The sequence below is a fragment of the Rutilus rutilus genome (assembly GCF_951802725.1).
Source record: "Rutilus rutilus genome assembly, chromosome: 11".
Lineage (NCBI taxonomy): Eukaryota > Metazoa > Chordata > Actinopteri > Cypriniformes > Leuciscidae > Rutilus > Rutilus rutilus.
This window is the reverse complement of record NC_140216.1, coordinates 36,356,965-36,364,337: the sequence shown is the minus strand read 5'-3', so window position 1 is coordinate 36,364,337 and position 7,373 is coordinate 36,356,965.

Genomic DNA, 7,373 nt, shown 5'->3' with positions numbered 1-7,373 from the left:
TTATAATGTTATTCTATGTGTTACTGTAGTTTGTTGGCTGTATGAGACAGTTAGCTAGACCAACATTAGAATAACACACTGATCATATTCTAACATTTCATCATGTTGAGCTATATAACATTAATTAGTTTTATGTACATTTGCTCACCTGTCTAATAAAGTTCATGCAAGAGCGGCGTCTCTGTCAAGTCGAAGTTTGTCACGGACACGGAGCTCTCGGCATCTCGATAACGCCACGCCAATATTGATCCTCGTTTTAATTCTCCTTTTGTCCCAAAGTCTGCTTGCCATGGTCCATAATGTTTCAGGAAACAACAACAGCGTGAGCGTGTCGCTAGACATAAAGCAGTTGTACACATCTGTCGTCATGGTTACTATGGCAGTACAAGCGGAAACCAGGGATGACGCGGATATTACGTCATTGACAGGCGACCAGGGACGAGCACTATTTAAAATTGTGAATTTCTCTGAATTTACATATATTAGACCTAATTAAACGAAAAATTAAACCCAATGTACTATTTAAATCGATTGCTGGACATCGTAATGTTATTGCTACATACATCTGATTTATGATTTAGCATTGTGTTAGCAACGGACCCACCCACTTTTTAAAAACAAAGTTACGCCACTGCCTTTAATGTGTTAACTATAGAAATATGTTAGAAAAAACAATGTGTCATGATTCTGAGAGGGAGAATCCAGATGGGGTGTGATATCTATTAACAATAAAAGACACAGCACAAGATTAGTGAGGCGGGAACAAAGTCCAAACAATAGAGGCAAGACACAATAGGAGAACTGGCTGATCTGGGATGAGACACCAATCGCGATGGCCAATGACGGAGAAAAGGCAGCGGTTCAGGGAAGCAGAGGCTTGACACTAGGTGATGAGACTAGACATAGCACCAGACTATCTGGAGGCCTGGAGAGTCAGAGACCAGGGAGGAACAGGAAGTGGGACAGGGCAGAAACCCACACAAGACAAGACCACAAGAGATGACAAAAACGAGAAATAAGCAAGAATAAAAACTATGACTAGAGAAAACAAAATAAAGAAACCACAAACAAGTGGAATTAGAAAAGAAAAAGAAAACAAATAAATATAAAAAATAGCTTTAGCTTGCAAACAAGAGGAAAGCAACATAAATAATTTCTAGGAATAAATGACTCGAGCTGCAAATTAAAGACATAAAAATACAAGACTGCAACCTTGCAAGGAACTAGAGAGAAAAAGAAATAAAAGACTAGATAGCAAAAAATCCGACTAGATTGATTCAAAATCAAAAGAGAAACTACAATTAAGGCCTGGGAGAACTAAAGCAAAATAAAGACTGGAACTAGAGTAAAAAACACACACACAGGAACAAAGAAAATCTAGAATCGAAAAGAAAGAAATACAAGACTATGCTAGACTGTCAGGAAAAGACTAAACGTAGCAATAGCTAACAAGACCCATAGACACAAGCAAGCAAGGTGCACACAAAAGGCACACAACGAACCAGCAAAGACATGAGGACAATATAAAGGAGCACAATATAAAGGGAGCAGCACATTAGAATCTGGTGCTCACGAGTCACAAGACTAGACAAGGGCTGAATCCGCCCCCTATGCCCTCAGATAGGGCACTATTTAAGGGGACAGCCATTTGTAGTGGTGTCCGAAACCATAGTGACATTATTGAGTACATTCAATCCCACATTTTCACCGCAATAACGAGTGTACAACCAATGCACGCTCAACAGCTGTCTGAATTCACTCACTCGTTTTCATTCACTCCTTCAAGTGAACTGTACCAACGTAGGGAATAGAGATTGGCGATTTCGGATTTGGCCCAGGACTAAACAAGGGGGTGTGGTAACAGGAAACAAGGAGACGGGACGAGAGAATCACATGGACAACACATACAAAGACAGAGCCATGAGCTCAAGCACAAGACAAACAAAGACAAAACAGACAAGTCTCTCTGGGCAGGACAATGACACAATGCTTGTCCCCAAAACACTGCTTTCATTAAGACTACTCACACTCTACCCTACAAAACCATGGTGATAAACCAGCTTCACCAGCTCCATTTTACTTGAGAACAGGATGAATATGTTAGTCCACCAGCCAAACCAGCATAAACCAGCATAAACCAGCACTATACCAACACTATACCAGGAACCCATGCTAGTTTATGCTGGATTTTTCAGCAGGGTTGGTGTTGGTATCATTATGACTTAGACTTAGCTTTTTTATTTAAATGACAGTGTTGACAGCGTTGATTCCCAGGGAACGTGTGAATGGATAAAATGTATACCTTGATGTTGCTTTGGACAAAAGCACCCGCCAAATGTGTAATTGTTGAATGAACATTAAAAAAAATAAATAAATAAATAAAAAAAAAACCTATACACCATTACTAGTGCTAAATCATTAAAATAGAAATGAATGCATACTGAAACCATCCCACCCTTACCATTGTGTCGAGAGCAGTTTTCACCCGAAGCAACTGTTGAAAGTGTGAAATCAGAATTTTCATAGATTGAATCCATTCCATGAGCCTGACAGAAGACGTGTCCGCTGACTTGAGTGCTGCTCGAGTTTGTTCAGAATAAGGAAGTCACATACAATGTCATCCTTATTTATACAGACTGGAAGTAATGAAAAACAAATTGGGCATCTACATGTTTGACTACCTCTAAAAAATAAGGTATAATTATATGTTTGTGTTCTCCAAAAGTGAAGAATGAGGCTGATTACTATTGATTTACAACCCCCAACATTAAGCATAAAATCTCATATTGTTGGCATTTAGATTTTGCTGCAGCAGATTTTGAAACCTTTTAAAATAAATTTCAACATAATTTCAAGCCACATTGTGGACTGGACGATATTGCAGTTCAGTATATGTATAGTATATAAGTTCATACATGACACATGTTGCATAGGATCATTCTGTGATACTTTTGTGTCTTTTTTTTAAAGCTTGATGCTGGTAATTATTCACTGCCATATAGATATAAATAGACGAGCACGAGATGAACATTAAAAAAAAAAACTTATTTTGTGGTCTGAAAAAGAAAGAACAATATACTGCATTATAACAACACCAGGGTGAGTAAATGATGAGCATTTTCATCTTAGGGTGAACAAACCAACTTTGCTTTGTTTTGTTAAACCTAGAACTCAATGTTAGGGCTGTAAAAAGACTGAAATAATTGAAAACGATTCAGCAGATTTTTATGAAACACATCCAGCAAATTTTAAGAAAACAAAACAAAATAAGTATAGTTTTCTGTAACATAATATAACAATGGTAAATAAAGACTACGGACAGATATATTACTGCTGTGTTGTTCTTTATGTTTCTACAAGACTTTTCCCTGTTTTCATCTCTTCAGATGTCTCACACAATCATACCAATATCAGACTAGATGCAGTAATAAAATATAACATTTATTCATTTATTACACTCTTTTATCATTAAAGTATCTTACAAATTATGAACTTCACAAGCAATGTATCATACTAGAGCCTTCAATAAAGCAGACAGAAGACATTTCATTAGGGAAGTATTGTGGAGAAAAGAACAGAGAAATACAAAGTGACAGAACAGGCAAAAGCTGCATGGTCTAAAAATGCTAAATGATCAGATTATTAGTGATTTAATTCCATTCTGTTTTTCACACAAACCTATAATATGGCCTCAAAAGAGTAGCACACATTACATTTACAGTATTCCTTTAGCTATAGCACACAAATCTTATAGTTACACTCTAAAAAATGCCAGGTAGACGTGGATCAGCTGAGGGTCAGCTGATGCAAGCTTGACTAACGTGACCTGCCAGAACTAACGCTACACTTGATAAATGCAGCTTTCAGCAGCGTGGACGGTGTCAGGATGTTCACTAACATTGTATTACTCTGCGTATACTTCCAACTTTGTTTTACAACTTTGTTTCAGTCTGAGACGCGAAGCTGTTTTGTCCAATGACTGAAGCCTTTTAGTCTGAGACATGATGCCTTTTCATCATATGAGTGAGATCTGAGGATGTCCTTAAATGTACAACATTTAACACAACAGCTGTGTTTGCCCATATTTGACCCATTTTAACAGTGAGATCAGATGTAAGATGGTTCAGAGCAGAGAATTATACTATATAAGGTCAACATAAAAACAGCTCTCAAACAATGCTGAAGTTACACTTCTAGAGAAAACTAAACCACAACCATAATCAACTGGACTTCCTATAATTCTCTTCTCTGCATTTAACTTCTGTTTTATCTTATAATCTAGTTTATACTTGAGACTTGGTAACTTTGGATAAAAGTGTTTTCTAAACTAATAAATCATATGCAGATGCAAAAATTCCTGCCTTTCATTCAGTTTAACTCAGAAATATGCTGCGTTATGGAAGTAAAAAGGGTTTCATGTTTTTTTCCAGCTTAACATTTTGATTTCTAAAATGTCCTCAATGGTCGCAAAGAAGTTTTAATTCAGGCCTTCCCTGAAAAAAAAAGAAAAAAAAAAGTAACATTTTCTTAATTGTGCACGTTTTTGCACGCATATTATTTAATTAAATTTCACAAATGGAATTAAGTAAACTCTACTTAAGTTAAGCAAAATTAACAATAACAAAAAAGTAATTCCAACTTGGCCAGTGTCATGTAGTGTGTTGTCGAGAGGCCTGGGAGAATTTAGGAAGGCTCAGTACAATGGAGTAGGTTTCCCAATGTAAGCTGCGGTTTATTTTACAATCTGCATTTCACAAGGTGCATTCCACATAAAGTAAAAAAAAAAAAACCCTAAAAAAAAATACAAACTTGATGCAACTTAAACTGGTGCTAAACACACACACACACACACACAAGTATGCTATGAGCAGCAAACCTGCCACTAAACAATGCCTATTGACATATCCACAAGAATAACTGCATGTCTCATCTCAGACAAACATTCAAAAGCTTGCACAGTATACATGATGCAACCTCCCAGCAAACACATTTACTGTACATTGTGGCAACGTCTGTGGCACGTCGCATTTCTACTATGGCAACGTCACTGTCTACGTGCTCGCAACATTGTTACCATATAGACATCATATAAAATAAAATAACCTATAATAATAAAAGACCTATAATAGTCCTATAATAATAAAAGATCGCTCTATAAACAAATAAACGGGGAGCGATAACGTACGAAAAAGGTTCTGTCTGAAATTATTAAGAATCTCGCTAGTCAGGAGCTTGAACATTTTTAATTGTTAATAGGGGCCTATTAATTAGAAATTGTGAAATTCACTCACATGTGTCAAGCATTGTTTTTGTTTGTTTTTCAGGGTTAATAATTGTAGAGACGTCCCTAATATAATATAATTTAATGTACTTGAAATATGCATAATGTGTTTCATTGTATTTCATACAACCATTTGACATATATGTGATATGGTGGAATTTTTTTTTTTTTACAACTACAGTACAGTATAAATTGCATGAAATATAAGCGTAATATTAGGACAGATGCAATAGGTCAATATACGGCAGTTTTATTCTATAGCATATTATTATTATTAGTCTTAAAATAGATTTGAGTATAATAAGTAAAAGTATGACATTATAGTATGACATTTATAACTTTTTATCGAACAGGCCACAAACTGACAAAGCCCATGGCATTTCATCTTCGTCTATCTTAACATCGGCTCCCCCCAGGGATGTGTCCTGAGCTGTACACGCTATTAACATATGACTGGCTAAATATCCGGGCAGTCATATTGTGAAGTTTGCTGATGACACGGCTGTGGTGGGATCGATATCCCACAACAACGAGTCCTTTTACAGACTGGAGGTTGAAGAACTTGGTGCAGAGCAAACAACCTCTGCATTAATGTGGGAAGACGAAGGAAATGGTCGTGGACTTTAGGAGGAGAGGTTACACCCCCTCTCCCCTCTTCATCGGAGGAGCAGATGTGGAAATGGTCTCCATTTTCAAGTATCTTGGGATCCACATTTTCAATGATTTAACATGGGTCATCAACACAGCCAGCAAAGGCCCAACAACGCCTTCATTTTCTCAGGAGGTTGAAGCGGGCTGGTCTCAGCACTCCGGTTTTGTTAGCTTTTTTACTGGTGTGTGGTGGAGAGTACACTCACCTTTTCCATCTGGTACGGAAACTGTTCTGCTGCTGACAAGAAGGAATTACAGAGGGTGGTCAAATCTGCCCCCCCCCCCCCCCCCCCCAAAAAAAAAACCTCCTAGCAGCCTTCCCTCTGTTGACGACATTCACACCAGCCGGTGCAGAAGCAGAGCATCATGTACAGTATTATGAAGGATCCCAGCCCCACTGGCTAACGAACTGTTCGATCCTTTCCCCTCAGGCAGGAGGCTAAGAAGCGTTAAAGCCAGAACCAAAAGAACCATTTATTAATGATACAAGATGAAGGACAGCAATGTTTGATGGTGGAAAGACTTGGTGAACACTCAAATGATGTGCTGCACTTTGACAACAAAACTCTGAAAAATAATTACAGACTCTGAAATAAAAGGATTAGGCTTTGCCTTTTCCAAAACTTCACTTAATGAAAAGCACAACTAATTTTGTTTCTCCATTCTCCAGTTTTTCGTTTTACTTCACAGCAGCTGTTTGCCTGGTAACAGACCTGAGAGTTGATTACCGAACTCGATGGAGGGGTTTAAGATTTCCTAACTACAGATACGATGAGATCTTGTAAGATATAGGATAAGAATCCTAAATCAACTTAAGATTTGCTTCTGTAATATGAATTTGTGAAAAATCCTAAATGAACTTGACAGATCTTAACTTAAGATAGGAAGTTTCTGTAATACGCCCCCTGGTTTATATGTGAATTTGATGCTCTGCTTCTAAAACTTGCTGCTTAGTTATTTTTTATAGGTTTTACTTTTCAGGTATTTCTTGTTTCCTAAGTTATTTTTAAATTTAGTCTATTAATCTACTTTTTAACTTATGTGTATTATATATATCTTTAAAAAAAAAAAATTAATAGTACGCTGCTGGACCTGAGTACATATTTCGTTCTCATGTGTCAACATGTACAGAATGACAGTAAAATACCTTGAACCTTGAACATAGAAGTAATATAATAACTGAATAAAATAGTATATATAGCATAAATTGAAAAAAAAAATCAAAAATAGTCAGTAAAATAAAATAAATAGTGAGTTGTGAATAGAACAATTATAGGGGTGTTTGGCTCGAGGTCATAGTGCAAAGGACCCTAGGTTGAAATTACTCCGAACCATCCCTTCAAGTTTGCTTTATGAAACAGAACCAGCTGACAATAAGTCAGACTAACCAAAATAAGCCTGGCTTGTTTTCTAATCTTGTTTTATGGAACAGCCCTCAGGC